Source organism: Triturus cristatus, chromosome 3_1 (genome assembly GCF_964204655.1).
Source record: "Triturus cristatus chromosome 3_1, aTriCri1.1, whole genome shotgun sequence".
Lineage (NCBI taxonomy): Eukaryota > Metazoa > Chordata > Amphibia > Caudata > Salamandridae > Triturus > Triturus cristatus.
Genome location: NC_140583.1, coordinates 815381363 through 815405919, shown reverse-complemented (window position 1 = coordinate 815405919; position 24557 = coordinate 815381363).

Here is a 24557-nt window from a genome sequence, read left to right as displayed (position 1 = left end):
AAAAGAGTAGTAAAATGCCACTGAGGAATAACTTGTTTTGGCCATGTAATATAAAAACAATTGTTTTAAAACTATTTGTTATTGATGTAGACACCAGACACGAGATTGGGCAACCATGAACTGATTCTAAGAAAGAGAAGCAAAATGGATGCAGAAATTGGACCCTAACTCTAGTAGGGAAGAATGGTGACTCCAAATGGCATGTGTCTTTAGTTTGAAAGTGGACCAAACCACCCCTATCTAGTCTGATCGGATATTTTTGGGGAACAGACTTCAGTGTGTCTGAAAACGCTTTCGCAAACTTCATTAGATAGCAGGAGTAAATTATCCAAAGATGAGACTAAGATAATTTTGCGATTGAAAGTCAAATTCAGTCAAGTGAAATAACTCCTGAACAATTAAGCTTTTGGCAAATTACTCACTATTAGCTCCAATAAACATTTGCTTCAGATACTGTACAGTGACCTAGTTTGAGATTTTAAACTTAGTGCAACATCTGCTTATGCTTCCTCACTGATATTCGTAAGCTTAGAATATTGACTCCGGCATGCATGTCTCCTAATACTTTTTAGGTCGAGCCTAGCTCAGCATCCAGCGCTGCTCTAGGAGATGACCTTTTGGAATCGGTCTGCACTTTTCCTCACACTCGTGCTTGTATCCACCTTGCGGGAGCGAGCAGGGGCCATCTGTTACCAATTAACGTGGCCGCACGTGCTTGTTGACATTTCTCTACTCTCGCTCCCCTGCCTATCTCACCCTCCCTTGTCATTGCCAGCGTTTTCCCCCCACCCCTTTCTGTTCCACTTTGGCACCCCTTGGAGCGACCCCCACAGTTTTGCTATGTATCTTTTTTCCTTTAATATTTATTAGCTTCATCTTTTATCTTGTGACCTGCATATCACACTTGAGGGCAATAAAAAACAAGTTATTCTGACCCTTGCTGACCTTGGTAAAGTGGGGGCTTTCCTACACTCTTGCCCCGCTGCCTTACTACATTTTGTGAGGCGTAGGCTTTCTGAAATTCTGTTCCTTGTCTCTTAGCCACTTTTATGCAGTTGTTGTTTCATTCCGAAGCAAAGCCAACGCCTTCGGTTTTCGGAGAACGGGAAACATGTCAAACCCTTTTCCTTGTCGCCCCTCCCCCCGCAGCCAGAGAGTGGCAGGGCCCTACTTTCATAGCATTATGGATCAGATGCCCAGAGTCCTTGCTGTATTACCGATTTGCCCTTTGTCTGCCCAGCCAGCGATTGTGTCCTGCGACGCGTGCTCCCTCTATTACCTCTCATGGGCTGGGAGGGGATGGTAAGTCTCTGCGTTCGCGTTGTTTGACTTCTCAGCACGGAGAGGCGGGTGGCAACATCCTCTGCTATTTAAAAAGTATATTTTATATATAGCTTGCCAGTTCCTGGTGGCCGCCTTCTTCTTTTTTTTTTTTTTTTTTTTTAAATTCAAATACTGAATATCTTCAGAATAAACCTACCTTTATCTCGATTTAGGCCACGTCGCCCTATGAAGAGTTAGCAGCAGGGTCGGTGATGTTTCTATGGAATGGTTGATGGTTTTTTTTTTTTTTCCTAAAAGATATCAGCGATCTCTGTATGGCCAATACACCAAGTTCTTCCAGTGTGGCGCATGGAAAAAATCATAATCTATGCATAGATACATTGCGATGAGTGAAACCCAATTTAAAAAAAGAATACTCAATCCCCTATTATACTAACATTAAAAACATTAGAACACGTACGTGTCACGAAGGAGATATGTGTAGCAGCATCTTAATTGTTTGCACACTTTAGGCAATTATAAGAGATAGAATCTATCTGCATGTTTCTACACATTCTGAGCTATTGTGTGTTTTTTACTCTGACTTGTATTAAACTGATTGTAATATATTTTACAATCTATTTCTAACTGCTTTCCCTGCCTAGAGGAACTTCTATTAGTAGAAGGGGGCCCTTCTATTTACATTACATCCACTCATACACACAGGACACTAAAAAGATCTGTACCGAGATCAAACTAACCCACACAGACCAATCCTAAGGTAGTCATTGACAAAGTCTACTACCTTTACTCAACAAACACCAAGAAACAACACACGTGAATGATGGCACTCCCAGAGATACACAGAGCGAAAAGCAGTGCCATAAATTAACACAAGTTACTATAATCTAAATCGTATACAAGGTATGGTGTTGATTCTGTTTTGAACATTTTGGACTAATCCGTGGTAGTCCTTCACTATTTTTTTTTAATAATTCATAAAAACAGGCAGCGGGAAGAAGTTGCCAGCAATGCAAGGACAAAAAAACTATAAGACATTTTTTATGTTCATTCTTTTTTTTAATATGGTTGTTCAGTTGTACATAATGTCTTCTTGGTTATATATAAGGTAACAAAAATGCTTATAACACTTTTTTTTATTAGACTTTTCAACATGCTGCAATGCTGTGCAACATAGATTAAAAACATTGGCAAAGCCAATAGCTCTTGCTAAACACTTATAAGGTCCCAAAGGCGAGACCTATTGGCTATGCCAATGCTTGTTTTATTAATGTAGTGTTGTCAAGTCTCTATTTGGAGGTAGTCACAAGCGATGGCAAAGCCTGTAGTTTTAGTCTTTATAATGCGAGTGCCAAGCTATTGACATTGCCAGTGCTAGTTTGTGAAGCATTAATTGTTCAAAAAATGTAAATGAAATGTTTCAATGTACTGGCGGAAAAGAAAGCTTATTTCCAGAGTTATTTCAAAATTGTACATTGAATTCAATATTTTCAATCTTATTGTATGATCTGCTTCATTTTTTATACTCTTCTTAGAAAATTCTGAACATAATTTAAAAAGAAAAGGGAAGTGTCAGAATTTAAAGGAAACCACTTGCCTGGGCATCATTTACTATCTACTGGACTCCAAACTGAAACGTGCTCCAGCCGTTTGCTCCTCCTGCTGTAGCCTAGGGGTCAGATTTATGCGCCTACACGACAAGAGGCCGCTCCTTTAGAGTCATGCAAAGTATACCTTTTTCCTTATATACCAGCTGAGTTGCACACAATCCAGCCACTCCCTCAGCCTCACAAAAGCCTTTACGACATGTGCATTCGTGCAATATCGTATTGTAATTGCATTTATATATCGCTTAATGCCCCCCCCCCGACGAGTTGTTAAAGGGACTTTTCGGTAAGTCAGTACTGATCGATTTCACCGCACGTGCTATAACTATAGAGATGACACGCAAATACTCCTTCAACTGGAACGCCCCAAAGACATTGGAAACTCGCCAATTTTCAGTTCTCTCAAAGCAGTGCGTCAATGGATGACGTGGAGCTATCTCAAATTGAATGCTTCCAAAACAGAAATGCTCACGTGTGGCAATGACTATAGAATGCAGGAAAATAAGTATCCTTAAAATCTGCTCTTAAGTAACACTTGAGCAAAAATATACCCATTGCAGTGCTTTTACAGACAAAGCTGTGAGGGGTGAGGAGCAACCCTTTAGCATGGAGGTTGGGTTTTGAGGAGGAATATAGAGAATCTGCACACGAGGGAGAGAGCCAAAAAACTCTCGGAGTGCTGAATGGAAAAAGCAAATCCCTGAAAGTGGAATAGTGAAGTCATCCATTCAAAAGGATGATGAAGAGGCTATGCTGCAGTGGAGGAACAAACACAAGAGGAGGAAAGAATACATGGAATAAACCATAAGCAAATGGGTGTTAAGAAAGCCAACCAGTGGTAAGTAATGGGCAGGCTCTAAGTCCCTGTAAGTGTTTGATATGGTCCATTAGAGGTCTTCCAACAATAGACCGGTAAAAGTTGTCTTTTCTTCCCTCTACTTCATGGGTTTCCAACCCTATATAGCTTTTGAGCAGTTCTCTTTACATTTCAAACTTTTCCATGTTCATTCAACGGTTGAAGCAACACAAAAGAAGTGAAATCATTATATTCTCTCTGCAGAGATTTTTTCTTCACAATGTCTTCAATGTTTATTAAGTGCCCCTCCTGCAAGAGGATGAAAATTTGCTTCTGACCCCCGCTTTGTATGTATGTGCTTGTGCCATGGTTTGTCTGTCCTCCACAATGTCTGTAAAAGATTGTGAACTTTGCCAGAAAATATATTTTACAAAGACAAGGGAACCCAATAGGTAGACGGGGACCTTGGGTACAAAATATTTTAAGAAACAAAGGTCTCTAGCAATAAAATAATTGTGGGAAATCCCATATATATAATATATATACAATGATAACTAGACTTTGATTGTTCAAATGAACATAATATTTTAATGAAAAAGTATAGGAAAACCTACAGGTGGGGACATGTGTATCATAAAACGGAAAAAGCTCAGGCAATATAGGAAGGTGCGGCCAAAAAAGGATTATAGCTGTTAGGCTAACATCAAATATGTGAGAGCACTCTAGCACACATTAATACACAATATACATTTTTTTGTCAGTGTGCAAGAAGTAGACGGCGTTTTGATCCCTTTAACTAAATACTGGGATCATCTTCAGGACAGAGCAAATGGGTGCCTGAGGCAATTGCCTGTCGATCAAGGTTCTAGAAGGATTCTGCTAAACATTAAAGATCGCCTTATCAGGGCTAGCCCCCCCCCACCTCCCCTCCCCAAAAGAACTACTCAGACACTTAATGATCTCTGGAGCCTTTGCCCCTTAACAGGCCACTCTAAATGTGGCAACTATGTTGCATACCAGTACACTATGGAGAGTAAAGAATTTGTGTTTGATGCCATTAGAATCTCGCTCGAACATTTTTCCCAACTGTAACACATCAAATGTGATTTATGCTGTCATATGTCCATGTAACATGATCTACTTTGGCCAAACAACCCAAAAAGTAACACCTGGAGTCGCATTCGCTGCAAGGTTCAAGGTGCCCCCCTTGTGGACCATTGTGCCTCAAAAGGACACACAGAGGACCATATCCGTTGGCAAGTTATCAACGTAGTAAAACCACCCCGCATATGTCCAGCAGAGGTGAGCTCAGAAGATCTCATTGATTGCAATGTGTTGACTAGTGTCCCAAACAGATTTTGCAACACCAAGACTGGGGTCACAAGACTCCTGGTTTCACGAACGTGCGAGTTTCTCTTCATCTGTGGCTTCTTGTTTCCACACGGTGGTTCCTCATCCAGCACCACCTCTAGGACACAGGTACAGTCTCCCGCTAAAACGATCTGCTGTTTGGTATGTTACGGCTGCAGCTGATACCCCGCTATAGAAAGTCATGCTGCCTTTATTGGAGACATGTACATTTATCAGGCACACCTCCTGCCCATCTAGGTCCCCATATAGAATTACATATCACCCTTCCTGGTCTAGGCCGTGCTCCCTTTGTCTGAACGGTTCCCTGGGAGCCACCCATATCACGGCATCATGGGTGTATCCATGTGACCAGCGGGACCAGGCAGGGTTGCCCCCTCTCTCCTCTCCTCTTCGCTCTGGCGATGGAGCCCCTGGCCATTAGGCTGCGACGGGAGGGGGAGACTTGGGGGATCCCCATAGCGGGCGTCACCCACTGCGTGTCTCTATATGCGGACGATTTACTGATCTATGTCCGTGACATATCGGCTGACCTTACATCCATTTGGACGACACTACAGGAGTACGGGGACACTTCGGGACTCCGGGTCAACTGGGAAAAATCGTCCGGTTTCCCTTTGGGCGCGCGCGCAGAATCTCTGACGATAACGCTAGGTGCGCAGACATTGAAATGGGAAGGGACTCCCCCCAGATACCTGGGGGTGCGCCTATACCACTCCCCCAGAGACCTCTTCGAGGGAAACCACCGGAGGGCACTGATCAGCCTGCGCTCGGCTGTGGAGTTCTGGAAGACTTTTCCATTAGCACCTATAGGACGCGTCGCAATCGCGAAGATGATCATGGTGCCGCGAATGCTCTACTACTTCGCAAACCTTCCAATAATCCCACCCTGTCCTTTTTTCCGGGAACTAGACACGCTGCTAGCAACCCTGATTTGGGGGGGCGGTCGGCACCGAGTAGCGCTGCGTACATTGTATCTACCTACGACGGCCGGAGGCCTGGGGGCCCCATCCTCCGAATCATACTTTCTCGCGGCACAGCTCCAGTGGTTATCCCAGTGGACGGCGGAGCGACATATGGAGGAGACAGTCACGGATGCGGGTAGACTACCACTGCCCGCGATCCGGCGTATGCTGTTGCCGGGCTCAAAGCTGATACGCACACATCCGCTTCAGGTCGTCGTAGCACGCCGATGCATGATGCGGATACACCGCATGTCCAGGGGACGGCCGCTGTACTCCCCCCTGCTCCCCCTGGTGGGGTTCCCGCGACGGAACGGACACTACACCGCGAGGGCCCTCCAGGTGTGGACGGACCACGGCGTCACAGAGATGGAGGCGCTGTTTCAGGAGGGGCAGTTGAGGACGTACGCACAGATGGTGGAGTGGTATGACCTCCCCCAGGGACAATTCCTGAGACACAGGCAGCTGCTGGAAAGTAGTGGCCGCTTCTGGAACCCACGCGATGGGGAACCCCCGACGCATCCGGTATTGCATACAGTGCTGCGCATGGGAGCGGGCAGTCACCTGGTCACCTGGCATTATAAAGCGATCAGGGAGTTGGCGGACGTTTCCCTGGACAAACTCCGGGAAACGTGGGTGGACGATGCAGGCCGCGTATTCAATGACGCGGAGTGGCGCAAAGCCCTGGTGTCCCCCAAAAAGGTGTCCAGGAACGCGCGATTTAAAAATATCCAATTCAACATTCTCCACCGGGCGTATCTTACTCCAGACAAACAACACCGGTTTTACCCTGAAACGCGATTTGACTGCCCCCGATGTCACCTGACAGACGCCGATTTCAAGCATATGTTCTGGGCCTGCCCCTCCATACACCGTTTTTGGGAGGAGGTGTACCAAACCGTCTGCGCTACAACTGAAATCCCGGCCGCCGCCACCTGGGAGGAGTGTGCACTGGGGTTGTCCCCGAAGAAGAAAACCGCGAAGGTTCAGTGGAAGTTTATGTCCCTAGCCGTGCTCCTCGCGAAGAGCAACATCGCGATGCATTGGAGGGCCCCAGAAGGACCGTCCATACCGGCGTGGGCAGGCGCAGTGCTCAAATGGGGAGCAGCCGAGGAGGAACTGTTAAGGGAGGAGGAGGCGAAGGGCGCCCGTAAACACCCGATATCTATGGAATGGGCGCTCCTCCTCATCCTTTTTAAGCAAAACTACGAGTCGGGGGACGCCCCGGACGTGCCACAGCTCACCCCTCACGCCGCTCCGACACCCCCTGGCCGCCCCAACCTGGCAGAGGGCGCAGACGACTCCGCAGGTAGACAGAGTACCTAGGTGCGAGAGCAAGCGCGGACCCGGCCCCCTGTGTCGCGACAAGCGATGACCGACAGACCCGACCCTCCCCCCCCCCCCCCCCTCCTCTCCTAAGTAGATCTCAGGACGGATCGCTCGCACTAGCTATCAGTCCTCCCACAATCTGGCACGTGAACCTCGCCCCCGCCAGTCCCGCACTCCCACCCCCCCTTCCATTTTTCACCTCCTACTCCCTTCCTTCCCCACCCCTTCTTTTTCCAAGTTTAAGGATCCCCCCCCCCCTCCCTAGGGCCCGTTCCAAACCGCCCCGTAGGCGGTAGTTGCCCCGGTTGACGGCTTACACGCCGTGGTCCTAGATACATGACCTGACAGTGAACCTGGGAAAGAAGGGAACGTTGCATACACTACATTGGGGAGGTAGTGCTGACCCCGATAGAGACGGACGCTGGCGACATTACTGTGCAGACATACATGGGGACGGAGCAGAGTGCACTAGGGGGCGACCAGCCTTACCGCTTATAATAGATACCTTCGGCAACTAACGAACCACAGCACCCACTCACTATAGCTCACGCAACGGTTGATGATGATGTAATGTAATGATTGGAGCATATATAAGCGAAGGTTTACTGTAATGAAATGCATGCAAAACCCTAATAAAAAAATTGAAAGAAAAAATCATGGGTGTATCCAGAATATGGGGTCGCATACAACTATGAGCGAGAATACAGTTAGATGCTGAGACATGATTCGGCACCAACATGTATACTGTCAAACGTTTTTGGCAGCTGTATCCAGGTGGACCCTGTTGCCATTGTGGGTACATTCCATGTTGAAGCAAACTCTTCTGACGCATTCGTTGTCAAGACTGTCCAGTTCGACATTGATCATTTAAATGCTTTTTGATGTCTCTAAATTACTGTTTGGGTGTTTTTCCTTTCAAACTCTGTTCTCTCCTTTTGCACCTGCGATGCCGATCATTACAGATGAACCTTTAAAAAGAAAAGAAAAAAAAAGTTTAACCTCAGTTTATTGAATTGTACATTTCTTTGTGCTTGCATTCATGCCACATGTACAGTATTCACTTGTCTTTACAAGAAGTTAACACTGTTGGTTTGCTTTAGCTATTTGTTACAGTCCTGTTTTCACATATTTGCAATAGTCCGAATGTTGTGCCTCTACAGCAAGGCTGCCAGTGACTATTTGTAAGGTTAGCCAAACTTTGTATTTGTTAAGCATTCTAAATAGACCATGATTATAACCGATTTTAACATGGAAAACAATAACTTCTGAGCATTTTACTACAGTTTGCTGAGTCACAAGAAAAAGGGAAAAAAAAAAATTCAAAAGCATTTTCTAAAAAAGAAAATAGGTTGAGTTCACGCAAGGTGTGCGGATCCAGCCTAAGAAATTGGAGGAAGGGGCTCGAACCCCCCCTACACGGCCCCAAGGATCACTACCTCCCCGGGGCACCCTTTATTAAAATCCAGGGGTCCGTTGCACCCACCACCTACCCGGGGCTTTAGACAGTTGGGAGGAAGGGCCTTGCGGACTCCCTCATGGAGCCCTCCTTGACCCTGGGGACTGCCACCCCTCAGGGCCGGCTCATGCGATGTCCCGGGGTTCCCAACCCCGGGACATTGCCGTTTGCGATGGCAGGGCGGAAGCTCTCGCTTCCGAGAAGCAAAGCAGAATTGCTTTTGGGCAAAGGGAGCTGCCTGTCAGCAGCTCCCCTTGCCCAAAAAACAATGGCAGCTGCCGCAGGAGGTGGGGAGCCGGCAGGGACAGTGGGGGCACTGGGGTTTCCCCTGCGGTCCCCAACTTGAGGGCCGGCCCTGGTGCATTGGGTCCCCAGGGCCAAAGGTGGACAGGGGCCACTCGGCCCCTCCCTTACGAAGTATTTTTTTTATTTAAATAAGGCCGGGTCCTGGGGGATGGGGTTCCCAACGCCTAAAAAACACTAAAAGAAGGGAGGCCACACAGCTCCCCTTCTAAAAATATAAAGAAAAAAGAAAAGCAGGCATCTTGCCAGAGGCCCCGCCCCCTCCCTGCACCACTGTACAAACGCCCCTCCTTGGGCGATTGTCCCCTTCAATCCTAAGGGTCCTTAGGGGCTAACTAGACCACCAGGTACCCCCAGTAATCCCCACACAGTGGGATTGCCGAGAGGTGGTCCGAGGCCACGCCCCATTTTACACCACTCTGCAAACGGGCCTTCAGGCGACTCTTGTTTTAATTTTTTTTTTCAAGTGTGGGTCTTTCAGATGTGTATGATAGGCTAGATCTTATGTACAGTATTGGAGTGTACATGTTGCAGTCAGACATTACTGAGCCTGTCACAAGTTACTTTCCATCATGTGTCTGAGTGACCCTCCACAGTCTTTGTCCCATGACCGCCTGTCCCAACTGCTCAACGTCACTGGTAATGGCATAATATAATATCTTTATTTCATTTATACCATGGCCACTGGAATTACGTGATTTTGCAATAATTGGTTCTTGCTGTAGTTGGGTGCCAAACTGGTACTAAGGAGGTGGACCCTATGCCAAACCGTTTTAAGAAATGTAAATGATAATATAATAATGACCTAATACTTTCACAGAAGGTGCCTCATTGTGCCGCATAATTTGTTTTTTCTTGCTGCATACTTTAGTCAACTCTGCCGATAATGTGGTTCTACCCTGCCACCTAATTCTAGTGGACCAGTTCTTTAAAGATAGTCTAGTTTTGCCCCCTAAAAACCATCTGCGAATATTCCCGTGCATTATCCTCCCTACTCCATGTATTTCCTGATGATTTACTTGCTGTACAAATTATGCAGTAGAAAGAGAATAAGCTATACAAACGTCCTCTAATATAATGAGAAATGATCTATAAATAGTATTGCCATTGTGCCCAGGTGCTAATGTCATGGAGCTTGTATAGTAGGGGACCATAATGCCTTCTCTCTGCAACACCTGGTTGTTTTTTGTGGATATAGCCAAGCACTATAAGACCGGATAATTTAAGTGTATATTTATGTGTGGTTCTTATGGGACCTGGGAGTTGATGCATGTTTAACCACGATTATAGTTGGGGATCAGTATTCCTTCCTTCTGTCTCTCATACAGGCAACATGTTACTGGACATGGGGTCAGATGTACGACCAGTTTTTGCATGCGGAAATGGGTTTGCGAACCCGTTTAAACCCGTTTGTGCATGCAAAAACCTATTGGACCATGTACATAGCCTTTTTAGCAAGTCACAATTTTTTTGCGACTTGCTAAATAGGTTATGCTACTCGCTATTTGGAAGGGGCGTTTCCTTACAAATAGCGAGTCTCAAAACCATGTACAAATGTTTAGCGACCACATTGCCGTCACAAACCGTTCGCAATTACCACCTACTTCAAGTAGGTGTTAATGCATTTGCAAATGGGAAGGGGTCCCCAGGGGATCCCATCCCCTTTGCAAATGCATGCAAAATTATTTTTTAAGGGCAGGCAGTGGTGTTAAAAGATTAAACAAAAAGGTTTCATTATTTATTTTATTTTTTTTATATTTTATTTTACATTTTAAATGCATCCCGTTTTCCTTCAAGGAGAACGGGCTGCTTTTTAAAAAAAAAAAAAAAAAAAGAAAACTGCTTTATTTAAAAGCAGGCCACCACCCATGGAAGGGCTGGCATTCCCAATGGGCTTGTAAATTGTGAGAGGCTCATTAATAATGAGCCTCGCAATTTGCAACCCCATTGGGAATCGCAAAGTGTTTAAACACACTGTTGTACATTTCATTTAGCGCCTCGCAATTTGCGACTTGCAATGTGTCGTAAATTGCAAGGCGCTAAATTGAATGGTCGTACATCTGGCCCTTGGTTGGAATTTCCTGTATTGTACCTAAGCCCCTGGGACAGTATCGTGGCCCCAGTTATATATTATGACTTGACTACAGAAGCTGCAGCTTCGCGGAATTTAGAGCATCATGGAAGAGGGCAAAGATTATTTTTGTTGCTTAAGGCTTATTTATGCTGTGACTAGTCAGTGATTAGAGGGTAGTGCATTTGCTGATTGTAGTCATAGATTGTAGTTTGCATTGCATGCATCTTGTAATTGTAAAGAAGAGCGAATTGCTGTACTTTCACAGAACTTTGAGTCCTCTGTGTTTAAACCTACCATAAAAGCTTCATTATGTCACTTCGGAGTATGCCTTTCTGCGGCAAAGAGGTTGGGGTTGAAAGCAAGTCACTGGAAGCACAGAGCAACAGATATCTTTTCCATTTTTTATTTTTTTGGGCAACTTTGTCCTTGAAAGTTTGTAGTTCTTGTACAGTTGCATGGTGCAAATTATGTTTACTTTATTTTATCTAGGCCAATTCATTACTGAAAAGCAAGAATCAACACAAGAATGACCTGTCCCAATCTCAACAACATATAGCTATCTTTCAGAACCACCTCAGAGTACAGACAGCTCGCCTCCAGATGTTAAGTGAGAAAGCACGCGAGTTGGAAGAGCAGCTGGATTCCTCTGAGAAGGTACCAGCATGTTTAGGACTGCACTACAGCTTCATCTCTTGAAATGTTCCATTTTAGCAGAAAACTGTTCATTAGCCATAAAAATAGTTCCAGCTGATTGGTCTGCCTCCTATATGGATCTGAATCTGATATGTGGGGCACTGGTCAAAGTACTGGGAAGACATGGTTTGATCAATTTCGGCTCTTTGGCTGACAAAGTAATAGTTTACTCTGGAGAGAGCATAGTTTTTCTGTAAGTACAGAGTTTGTGAGTATACTTCACCGATTGTATGGACTCTGTAAAATAACTTTAACTGTGGCAGGTTCCACCTCTTGTCTTCATTGGAACATTTCGGTTAACCTTTTGTGACCTCCCAGATACCCGAGACACTGCCCCTAATTACTCTGATGTTCTGGCTCTCCACTTAATGGCGTGGTATGGAATGTTCCAAAGGCTACCACTTTAAAAAGGCTCTGCAAGATCCTTGTTTGGTTGCAAATTGGCTCCTTCTCCAACTCATGTATCGCCAACTGTCCTGCCTGGTTCTTGTTTTTCTGCCTATTTGCAGGATGCACAGAAAATAGTTTTTTGATGCTCCGTTCTTTGGTGGTGGTGGTGGGGGGGGGGGGGGGGGGGGGGGTTTGTCTTTTTCCAGCCTCCTTTTTCTGCAAATGTAATTAATTGTGTTTAAGTTTTTAATCCTGATTGGCGAAAGTGAATTAAATGTCCATTTGCCTCTTATGTTGTTGAAGACTAGATTGTAGTGTAAGCTTGATCGTGCTATGTTTTTCTGTTTATTTTATGTCAGACTGGCCCTGTACAACAGGAGACCATACACTTTGAGAAATGAATCCACCTCTTGAATCTGGCTATAGATGAATTTGCACTGGATGCAGTTCGTGTTTGAGCTTCTTCTCTTCTGATTTAAAGGGCACCTTCCCATTCCAGGTCTCTGAACAACTTTTTGCCTCTTGCAAGCAGAGGTCCTGGTCCTAAGAGTTGAATCCTGCGGTACGGAACACACTATTCAAACCTACTAAGATCATCATGGTCTTGCAAGGAATACTCCTGCCTTTGAACAGCTGAGCTATTTGAGCACACACGGAGGATGATCATGCACTGAACTGCAACTCATTTCCCAGGATGTTCCATAGGCCAAATCACTTCTGTTGCAGGACATCTTACTCCTTCATTGGTATTGAGACTTCAGACTTAATTTTACCTGGTTCCACAATGGTGAGCCAGAGAAAGAACTCTTGATGGTACCCATATATGGCATAATGACAAGAGAAGAAGCAGCTTTCAACTGTAGGTTTTTGTGCCAAGCCCTAAGGGTGCTCCTTCTAGTTGAACAGAATGAATAAAGGTAATTCCATTTTTCTAGTGCTTTTTCCAGTATTCAGCCTGGTTAGTTCATAATCTCTTTTCTATTATTTTTACCTGAAGGTAAAAAGCAGTTTTCAGGTTTTCACCACTAGCATATAGTACATTCTGCTAAAGATTGCCAGATTATCTTATTGAATCTCGGTTCAGTTTTCAACAGCCGTTGGGTTTTTAAATTGATCTTTTCGCGTCCAGCCAGAATCTTGAGTATCCTCAGATGGCTTCCTACATGAGGGGCAGGAAAGCATTTTCTGTGAAAGTTTCCATCTGGGTTGATCAAAACATTCCTCTGCATTTACTCCAACTTCACTAATACTCCGGACTCTCCAAAAAGTGCCTATTTAGAACTTGTCATAGATAATGCCTCTAGCCCTGCCTGGCTGCTACAGGTGTGATTTATTTATTTAGACCAGGTTCTGCTTTCAATCAGCAAGTTTTAGATTTCTGTTTCTGGATCTTCTTTCATCAGGAATCTGACTCAATCCATAGCTACCTTTGCTGAAGACCATAGCCAATGGCTTTACTTTTGTCAATAGTCTTTTGAACATCACCATAACGCATGAAGGGGTTTCTGAGACATCTTGATTTCAAGATTGGTGAGGTTCCAGCTCTGTCCTAAAAGGATCCATGCTTGCTTTGCTACAAAAATAAGTTGGAAATGATGACTGCTCTTTAATTGTTAAGGATTTGAAAGAATGTCATCTTAACCAGGAATTAACATTAATTAATTTTTACAAGAGATATTGTATGCTTGGCTGAGGAAGGCCTTTAAAATCGAAGTATTTCCAAGATTGTTGTCTTTGCCAAGTAACAAAGTGACAAAGGCTACTATTACCAGGTGTGTATTCTTGTATTGAAAGCTAATGACATGAGAGAATTTCATGCTCATTACACTGCAGCTAAGACGCCATCGGTGATTTCCAAAGAAACGTTCCATTTGCAGAAATTTGTAAGGCAGCCATTTGCAGAAATTTGTAAGGCAGCTATTTGCGCTCCACCACCACAGGTCTTTTGCAAGCATTAATTACTATGCAGAGTCCCAAAAGTTGTAACCTTTGTCAGGAGGTATTGTACAATCTATTCGTTTGATGCCTTGTTTGGCATGCACAGTTTCCTGTAGGGTTTTGGGGTTGTGAAATCCGCTTTCTACCTGGTTGGAAAGGAGGTAGAGCCAGAATTTCATAGTAAGAAAAATTACCTTTGTGACCTCTTTATAATATTGCTCTCCTATTTCACAGCCTCCACCCACTTATCCCCTTTGCTCTCTGTAAACCTCTATACTGTGATGCATGCGTAGATGCCAGAAAACACATGTGGGAACTGAACATCTCTGTCCATTTCCCATCTGTGATGGATGGATTTTGGCATCCGGGGTGGTGCTTGAGGATGTATGCTTATACTGGGTTCTTTAAAATTTGTTTCGGGGGGAAATATGGTATTTTTAAAATGTTTGTTCAAACCTGGACAAAAGTGCTGGAATCGCCATGAAATTTCTGTGTTGCATTTATCTGTAAGAAATCGTTTAAAAAGTTTATTCATTGGTTGTCATGTTTAACAACGTTTAGATATAAATAAAATTCATTATTGTTAGAAGGTATTTTGCTTGTAAATGAGTTTGAATAATTTGCAAGCATTTGGAGGTCAAGAAAGCATAATTCATCAGAGCAATGCAATTGCTATATATATTCCACCATCAAAAGTTGTTCTTTGCAGAAGCCTGGGCACCCAAAACTCCCAAAATGTGTTAACATTAAACACTGCCAAGGTGTTTATTCTACAAGTCCATACTTGTTACAAATGTCTGGGTCGGGCTTGACATGTGACACATAGATGTCTATTTGTTGGTCTAGAAACCCCATCACTAATAAATTGGCCCAAGAATCTAAAACACTTTCACAAATATATTTAGGTTTGGATCATCCTAAATAGCATACGTCACTTTAGCTGTCTAGTTGGTGGAGCTCCCTGAAATTAGGCAACAGTTGGCCATTCCAGAATCTATGAATTTTCAGGCAGAGCCACAGTATATGGATACGTTTTGGACTGACTTCCTTGAAGGTATAAATCATTAACTCTTTCAAACGTCAGCAGTTGTGTGCATGTGTCATAAAGCATGTTAAGAATTTAAAGTTGTACCATTTTGAATGGAGGCTGTATTGCCACTTCTCAGGGGTCAAGCAAAGCCTCCTCCCACTTCATTGTATTCATCGGTTTCTTGTCAAACGCCCCCCCCCCCCCCATTTAGATTTCAGACAGTCCAGTATGATAGAGAACATAGCACTAACAACTAATCACTAGTTAAGTAAGGTCTTTGACACTTAATAAAAAGTCTTCTATGTGAGCCATCAGGGAAATCTCTATCACAACTGCCACATTTCTTCAGTGTATGTCCCACCTGGAAGTATTGAAAAATCTGTGCCTGCAAGTGAAAATTCACTAATAAATCGGTCAGGCACTTAATGCCTTGAGGACAGAGCACATCACCCGGTTAAGAAATTTCAAGAATGACACGTTTTATAACCTTTACTCTCAAGACCTTGAAGAATAGCACTACTCCAAAGTGAAGTCTCGTGGGTTTCAAACCAGCCCCACCCTAGGCTTGCTATGGCAGTGTTCCAAGCATGTACTACTGATTTTTAGATTCTGATCTAGTGCAAGTGAATGCTGCTGTTGTGGCGAAAATGCAAAGTTGTTCACTGCTATTAATTGTGATACCTGATAGCACTGGGGCATATTTAACAAGGCTGTACAACTGTCTAGGACTCTACCCAGTGTTACTAGTGCGCTACTAGGTTGCTCTGTTCCCAAAGCAGGCCAAGGAGCTATGTAATGAGTCTGAAAAAGTAATCCTCCGCGACCCAGAGTAGTGCGTTCTGAAGTACCATAATAATTTTACATGCTGTCCAACCCAAGTGGGACAGCGGAGCATAGGCATGTATACTTGGCGGTCTTAAACTGTGTTTTTGCTTTCATCACATTTTCCTTAAAAGCATCTTGAGCTATAGATGCATGCATTGCCAAGTACCTGAAGTCCTGTCTGAATATTTAAAAAGTGCGAAAATGGGTTTGGGGGCACCAGTTGGTAAAGGTGAATATGACCAATTTCCTTCAATTAATATTAAGGCTTGGAAATTCTCCAAGCACATTCATTCACAAGAGCTGTTTATGTAGTCCTCTAGTTCAGCTAAATAAAGGAATATGTTGTCTGCAGAGTGAAATCCTATCATCTCTTCTCATTCTGATGAGGGTCTCTTTTAATCCAGATCACCAATAGTTCCATGGCAACAGCAAAGTAATGGGGATGGGGGAGGTGTGTGTTTGACATCCTAGTCTTGTTTTGCTCCTCAAATCTAAGGGAGTAGACTATGCACAGTTTACCCTGACTCTGGTATGTGGATTATTTAAAATCCGTCCAACCCAGGAAAGATTGCATGGGCCATTATCCATCGTATTCTAGACTGAAAACCTATAAGGCTAATTAGTAAAGAATTTTTTTTTGCATCCAAAGGGAGAATGCCCATTTGTTCTGATGCATAGCTGCCTGGATTGTACCTGTAATGTAAACATTTGAGTTTGTCTTGTTGCTCCTTTAGAGGATGATCCAGTGATTTGTTGATCACTCTAAACTTATTGGCCTCTACATTGGCCAATATATTTATTTCATTATTCAGTAGTGAAAAGGGCTAATAGGAGACACTTTTGCTGTCTGGCTTATAAATAAGTGGAATCATAGCTGTATGCAATGTGTGTGCAAACTACCTTCATGCCTTGCTGTTTTAAAACCTGCACAATCCTGTGCCCCACAGTCTTGCTAAGTGTCTTCAGCATGGCCCCTTTTTATGCCAGAGAGCCAAGAACAGCGCCTTACCTGTCAAAGCTAAACCCTCCCAAAGAATGATATTCAGGATGCATCACCTATGCTTCATACGAAATGCAAAAATTGTATAACTGCCCTAACCTAACCCCACCCCCCCTCCCCCCGGCACCACTGTTGATGGACATACTACTACCATATGAAAACCGGTGGTACCTCTTGCCCCAACATGGTGAATTTATTTTTAAAACTCTGGAATATCCTAGTCGGCTATAAATCTCCCTGGTCATCAGTATACAGGTTGGAGAAAAAAAAAACACTTGAATGTATTTGCTCATGTGTGGATCCGTTGTGGTTAGTCTGGCTATTTGGTAAATCTTCATGTTGCGCTTCCTTTCGGGGAGTTGATTGTAGGCTTATGTGTTCCACCTGGAGTGGTACTCTCTGCCTCTCAAACCAACCGGAAAGGTATTGGAAGAGCTATTTGTAGTCCGAGTAACCCTGTCCAGTTTCCATTCCTGGTAATGCCCAACTTGCTATCCTTTGCCAGCAGCCTGCCTTGCCTCAAGCCAGTCTTGCACAACCTCTAGGAAGAAGAAATGCCTCGTTTTCCGATCTGCTGTGAGTCTCTGACATGCCAAGAAATACATTGTCAGTTTGATAGCTACAGCCATAACTCCTTTTTTAGGTCGAGGACCGTCCGGTCTGCCGAAGGCAGAACCGGAATTCGGAGATTTAATGTTGTGGAGAAGAGGGGCTTGCAGCCGCCCCTCTTCTCCCCTCTTCTCCCCTCTTCTCCATTGGCTGGCCTCTTGAATGCTGGCCAGCCATTGGAGAAGAGCTTCGTCACTCCGAACAGGCCCCGTCCTTTTCGGATTCGGGGGCGTGTGTTTTGCAACTTTTCTGATTATCTCCTCCAGCCATTGGCAAGAGGAGAACACTCCCCCGAATCCGAAAGCGCCGCTGCCTTTCTCCGAGGCATTTCTGCTTCGCCTCGGAGAAAGGCAGTGGTGTTCATGGCGTCATCCCCGTCCACCACTCCCCCTGCTCTCGGCTCCCTCGGTGTAAACACGGTCCCTCCAACTTGGACGGTCCCGCCTTTCCGCAGAGAGAGCCTTTCCGTCCCTCCTCCCCCTCGCTCAGTCTACTGCTACAATAAACGCAGAAGCTCCCCGAGGCAGCTCAGTCTCAGATGGTAATAACACAACAAACCCAGCAGCCGCCGGAGGCCGCTCAGTCGCGGGAGGTCATTCCGATAAAAATCGGGATTGATCAGTCTCAAAAGCGAGAGCTTCAGTCTCACTCCAGGAGAGAACTCCTATTAAAGAGCAATGAAGAGCATGTGAGCGCTCCGGGCAGAGTCAGCATTCAAACCTGCTTGGATTTGGGGGGGGGGGGGGGGGGAAGGGTACAGCTTTTGAACGGTGAGGGCACACCGGGGGAAGCTACCTCACAGCTCCCCAGAGAGCTGCAAGGACGCTTCCCTTGCCACCCAAGCGCAAACCTACACAGTATTGACCCCCTATGAGATTAACCTCACCACATCTGGCGTTTAAAATGGCCGCACCTCATATGACTGAGGAAGGCGCCCAGTGAGTCCCAAGCACTTCACTTAGACCTGCTGAAGGAAAAGAACAGCTATTAACACAATCACACAACTACTGTTGTAGCTGTGGGAAGTACCGAGAACTGCCTCCGAGTCAATCAGCGGCCTCAACTGGCTGTCATCGGAACAGCAGTCTGCAGAGAACTCCCCCCGCCCAAGCAGCGCCTAGAGCTGCGTTGTACGGTGTAACCTGTGAGGAGCTACACTTCTAACCATGCGGAAGAGACAGGGCAGGAGGGTGCGCAGCCACCCTCACAAAGAGCCCCGCCCCTTCAGGAGGGAAAATGAACCCCACACACAAATAATGACCAGCGCCCCCCAGAGTGCACTGGAGACTTGCAGGAACTGGAGATGTTGTGTTCTGTGATTAAAGTCATAAGGGATGTGGCGCAAGCCCTGCAGACCTTGTGCTCTGTCACAGACTCTGTTGGCAGGCAACTCTTTGAAATCTACAGATGGGGGCGACAATGAGCTTCAGAGGGGTCTGCTGGTCGGCAACACAGAACAGATCACGATGACCTCTTTGGTGACGGGCAAGCACCTTCAGGAGAACTTCTGTCTCCCAGATGGATCGACCTTAACGCTCAAAGAGCACTTGTACATTCTCTCAAACGGCACTTTATTTTCAATTGTGAAATGTACTGCGGTCCTGAAAGTGCTGACTGCAAGAGTGAAAAATACTTCATTCGCTGCTATTGAATAAAAGCTGGAATGATTGCAATATTTCTAAATAGTTTGACTGCCGTCTTATAATTGGCTTCATTTCTTGCTGGTGGGTGACTGCCGTTTGGAGAACGCAGCCTGGTCCTGGCCCTGGCCTCATTTGCATAGCCATAATGCCATGGGCAACAATTACCGCTTTGGTTTGCTTTCTTCTTTTTAAGCGTCTGTTTGCTGCAGCAGTGATATGTTTGTGAGCTGGGAGTGGACAAGTAGAGAGTGGTGGGCTGTGGGCCTTTATTCTTAAGGTCACTCTGACTTTCAGGTCTTTCGAGATGAGGGGTTCATATACCGCGGCTTTCCAAATGAGGCGTTTCTCCTGTTGTTTCCATTCTGCCTGCAGTGCATTGAAGCCATTCAGTCCCAGTAGCCGCTAGTCTCGGGGTGGGTGAAGTCTGAGGAGCATCTCATTGGGGTAACTGGGTGATATTTCCACAGCTGCTGAGAGCTGCTGGAACTCTGCATTCGGTGGAGACAGCTCATTACCGGGTACCCACGTGTAACTGGGTGATACCTCCACAGCTGCTGGTAGCTGCTAGAATCCTGCAGTGGGTGGAGGCAGCTCATTCTCGAGTTACCCGGGGAAACTGGGTGACATTTCCATCGCTGCTAGTAGCCGCTAGAACCCAGAAGTCAGTAGAAGCATTTCAATCTAGGGTTTCCAGTTACTGGCGGGTAACTGGGTTAAATTCCCACAGCAATCCTGGCAGCTGCTGGAACCCAGCAGTCACTAAAGGCAGCTCAGTCATCTCGGGGATGGGTCAAGGTGAATGAATACCAGTGGAGGACGTCTACTTGTGAAAAACGAACAGAATGTAATTTTGACACTAAATTGTACTCTGCGCCAGCCCTGAAAATCTCAAAGAAAGTGTGCCGAGACTTATTTAACTGTCTGAATAAACGCGAGATTCACTGCAAAATTGTCCTTTTTTTCCCACTACACTTGTAATGTTGGCTTCACTTCTTACAGGTCGCATACTGCAATGTGGAGTTCCTGGGCTGATTTGCATACCCATAATGGCATGGTGTGCAATTGCTACTTTGGGCTGGTTTATTCTGTTTAATTGTGCTCCTGCTGGTGCAGTGATATGTTTGTAAGTTGGGAATGGGAAGCACCGAGTCCACGGACAGTGGGCCTTTGTTGGCATAGTCACCCTTGGTGTAAAGTATTTCCACATGAGACTTTTATATAGCGTGTCGGAGTGAAAAGATTTAATTCCCCGGCAGCACATTGTAGCGTCTAGGGTTTCCCCTCGCACTCGTCCAGGGACAACATTGTGCCGACTCGAGGCTAACGCAGCATCTGAGGCCTCCATCGGTGCAACAGCGAAGGGTGCCAGCAGATAGAGGGAGCTCAGTCTCCGGCTACAATACACTCACAAGCCGGCTGAGGGAGCGCAGATGCGATAAACCCAGCAGTCAATGAGGCAGCTCAGTCTCCAGGTGAAACAAGCATTTACAATGCAATGGTCTCGGCATGGTTAAAGTTAGAGCTATTGGCATTGCTCATGACATTATTTTTGTATGTTTTTATGTTTAAGCTATTGACATTGTAAATAACAATGCCGTTTCTTTAACCCCTTCGCTGCTAGGCCTTTTCCCCTCCTGTGCTAAGCCTTTTTTGGGCTATTTGGGGTAGTGCGCGCTTAGGCCCCTGTAACTTTTTGACCACATTAGGTATCCATGCCAAATTTGCATCCTTTTCTTCCAACATCTTGGGGATTCTAAAGGTACCCAGGGTTTGTGGATTCTCCTACAGGGTTCCCAGAAGTTAGTCAAAATACAGCAAAATTTTGTTTTTTTTGTGACAAATTGGAAAAACGGGCTGCAAATGAAAACTTTTGGGTTTTTCTCTGCAAATGGTATCAAAAAAGGGTTTGTGGGGCTGAAATCACCATTTCTCCAGCTTTTAGGGAATGACAGAATTTTGTCAGAAAACCAACATTTTTCACAGTTTTGGCATTTTTCTGGGACATACCCTATTTTTGCTACTTTTTGTGCTTTCAACCTCCTTCCAGTTAACGCTAGAAATGGGTACAAAAACAATAATGGATCCTGGAAAGCTATACATTTTTGAAAAGTAGACAAAATTCGGAATTCAGCAAGGGGTCATTTGTGTAGATCCATCAAGGTTTCTTTATAGAAACTTACAGGTAAATATAGGAAAAATTAAAAATTTGTTGAAAAAAGCAGCATTTTGAGTCAACGTTTTCACCTGTAACTTCTTCGAATTATGACATCTCTTTGAAAGCAATGTACCGTTACATCCGGTGGACCTTCCTGGTTGTGGGGACATATAGGACTTGTAGGTTCACCAAGAGCCCAACGAACCCAGAGTAGAAAACTGAGCAGCATTTTGTAATGTTTTTTTTTTTTTGTTCCGGGTATATAGCAATTATTGTGGGAAAATGTATACATGGAAAAATCGGTATGAAAGTCACCTATGTATTTCTGAAATGGGAACAAATTACAGAGTTTAGAAACAGTGCATATTTGCACATTTTCGAAATTGGGAATACTCATATTTGCATGACAATTATTGGTCATTTTTCAAAATGACTTTTTTTTTACACAATGTCTTTCATTTGGAAGGGAGAAATGCATCAAAAATCAATAGGTAATAACAGTTGCTTTACAAATTTGAACTACCCTAACTCTCCCGATAAAAATGGTACCTCACTTGTGTGGGTAGGCATAGTGCCCACGACAGGAAGTGGCTCAAAACCTAAGGTGAACGCACCACATTTTCACACTGAAAATTTACACTTTATTTGCGAAGAGTCTAGCTGTAGTTTTTGAACCCTAGCCCTGCCGGCACCTAGGGAAACCTAGCAAACCTATACATTTTTGAAAACTAGACACCCAGGGGAATCCAGGATGGGGTGACTTGACTGCCTCCCACCATGGTCTGTTACCCAGAATCCCTTGCAAACGTAAAAAATTGACAAAAAACACACATTTTCCCCACATTTCTGGGATGGAAAGTTCTGGAATCTGCGTGGATCCACAAATTTCCACCCACCCCGCGTTCCCCAAAGTCCTACGAGAAAAATGGTACCTCACTTGTGCGGGTCGGCATAGTGCCCGCGACAGGAAACGGCGCAAAACGCAACGTGGTCACACCTCAATTTTGCAGTGAATAATGACCCTTTTTTTTGGCAAAGTGACTAGCTGTAGATTTTGAACCCTAGCCCTGCCGGCACCTAGGGAAACCTACCAAACCCACGCATTTCTAAAAACTAGACACCCGGCGGCTTCCAGGGAGGTATGGCTTGCGTGGATCCCCCAACGTTTCCTTACCCAGAATCCCCTGCAAACCTCAATTTTTGCTCAAAAAATCACTTTTCACACATTTTGGGGTGGGAAAGTAGTGGCATCACCGGGCTCACACAAATTTACCACCACCCAGCGTTCCCCCAGGTCTCCCGGTAAAAATGGTGCCTCACTTGTGTGGGAGGCCCAAGTACCCGCGGCAGGCAAGGGCCCAAAACATAGTGAGGCGACATCAAAATGGCCTATCGCAATACCACCTGGTTTTGCAAGGGGGGTCACTTTGGTTTTTGGCCCGGTGCTCGGCGGCCATCTAGGGAAACCTACCAAACGCACGCATTTCTGAAAACTAGACACCCGGCGGCTTCCAGGGAGGTATGGCTTGCGTGGATCCCCCAACGTTTCCTTACCCAGAATCCCCTGCAAACCTCAATTTTTGCTCAAAAAATCACTTTTTTCACACATTTTGGGGTGGGAAAGTAGTGGCATCACCGGGCTCACACGAATTTACCACCACCCAGCGTTCCCCCTGGTCTCCCGGTAAAAATGGTGCCTCACTTGTGTGGGAGGCCCAAGTACCCGCGGCAGGCAAGGGCCCAAAACGTAGTGAGGCGACATCAAAATGGCCTATCGCAAAACCACCTGGTTTTGCAAGGGGGGTCACTTTGGTTTTTGGCCCGGTGCTCGGCGGCCATCTAGGGAAACCTACCAAACCCACGCATTTCTGAAAACTAGACACCCGGCGGCTTTCAGGGAGGTATGGCTTGCGTGGATCCCCCAACGTTTCCTTACCCAGAATCCCCTGCAAACCTCAATTTTTGCTCAAAAAATCACTTTTTTCACACATTTTGGGGTGGGAAAGTAGTGGCATCACCGGGCTCACACAAATTTACCACCACCCAGCGTTCCCCCAGGTCTCCCGGTAAAAATGGTGCCTCACTTGTGTGGAAGGCCCAAGTACCCGCGGCAGGCAAGGGCCCAAAACGTAGTGAGGCGACATCAACATTGCCTATCCCAAATGTCGCCTCACTATGTTTTGGGCCCTTGCCTGCCGCGGGTACTTGGGCCTTCCACACAAGTGAGGCACCATTTTTACCGGGAGACCTGGGGGAACGCTGGGTGGTGGTAAATTTGTGTGAGTCCGGTGATGCCACTACTTTCCCACCCCAAAATGTGTGAAAAAAGTGATTTTTTTTGAGCAAAAATTGAGGTTTGCAGGGGATTCTGGGTAAGGAAACGTTGGGGGATCCACGCAAGCCATACCTCCCTGGAAGCCGCCGGGTGTCTAGTTTTCAGAAATGCGTGGGTTTGGTAGGTTTCCCTAGATGGCCGCCGAGCACCGGGCAAAAAACCAAAGTGACCCCCCTTGCAAAACCAGATTAACTATTGTTACTACAGCGTGAGAATTTTGGAATAATACTGCAAAGAAAATGTGGCAGACAGTTTGAGGTTTACAGGACAATGGGGCTAAAAAATAATTTTCAATTCACTAGAGAGACATCACCATGAACTCTCAAGGGTTTTCGACAATATCTACAGTTGGTGGGTTATTCTTGCATGGAAAGTGTACCTTGGCAGAGAAACTAAAGACAAAGATTCCTGCACAACCATCTATTCCTCAAACACACACACATACTGGTTGGATTTGGCACGAGGGCGAGTCATGGTTCAGTGTATTCAATTTTATTAACAAGAGATTTCACAAAAATGAAATGCACTGTCAATAATTAAATTCACAAAAAACCAAACCAATGACTCGCAGCTCGTGAGCTGTAAAGCCACGTCAAGGCACCAACCACTTTACAGGCCATTCACACACCTTTCATACGTGATCCAAACAAGACCATTCGCACCACCAGGTACAAAAGCAACACAGTACAAAAATCACCAAAAAGGGACAAGGTACACCCTGCTTCAGAAAGACAAAGATTCCTGCACAGCCATCTAATCC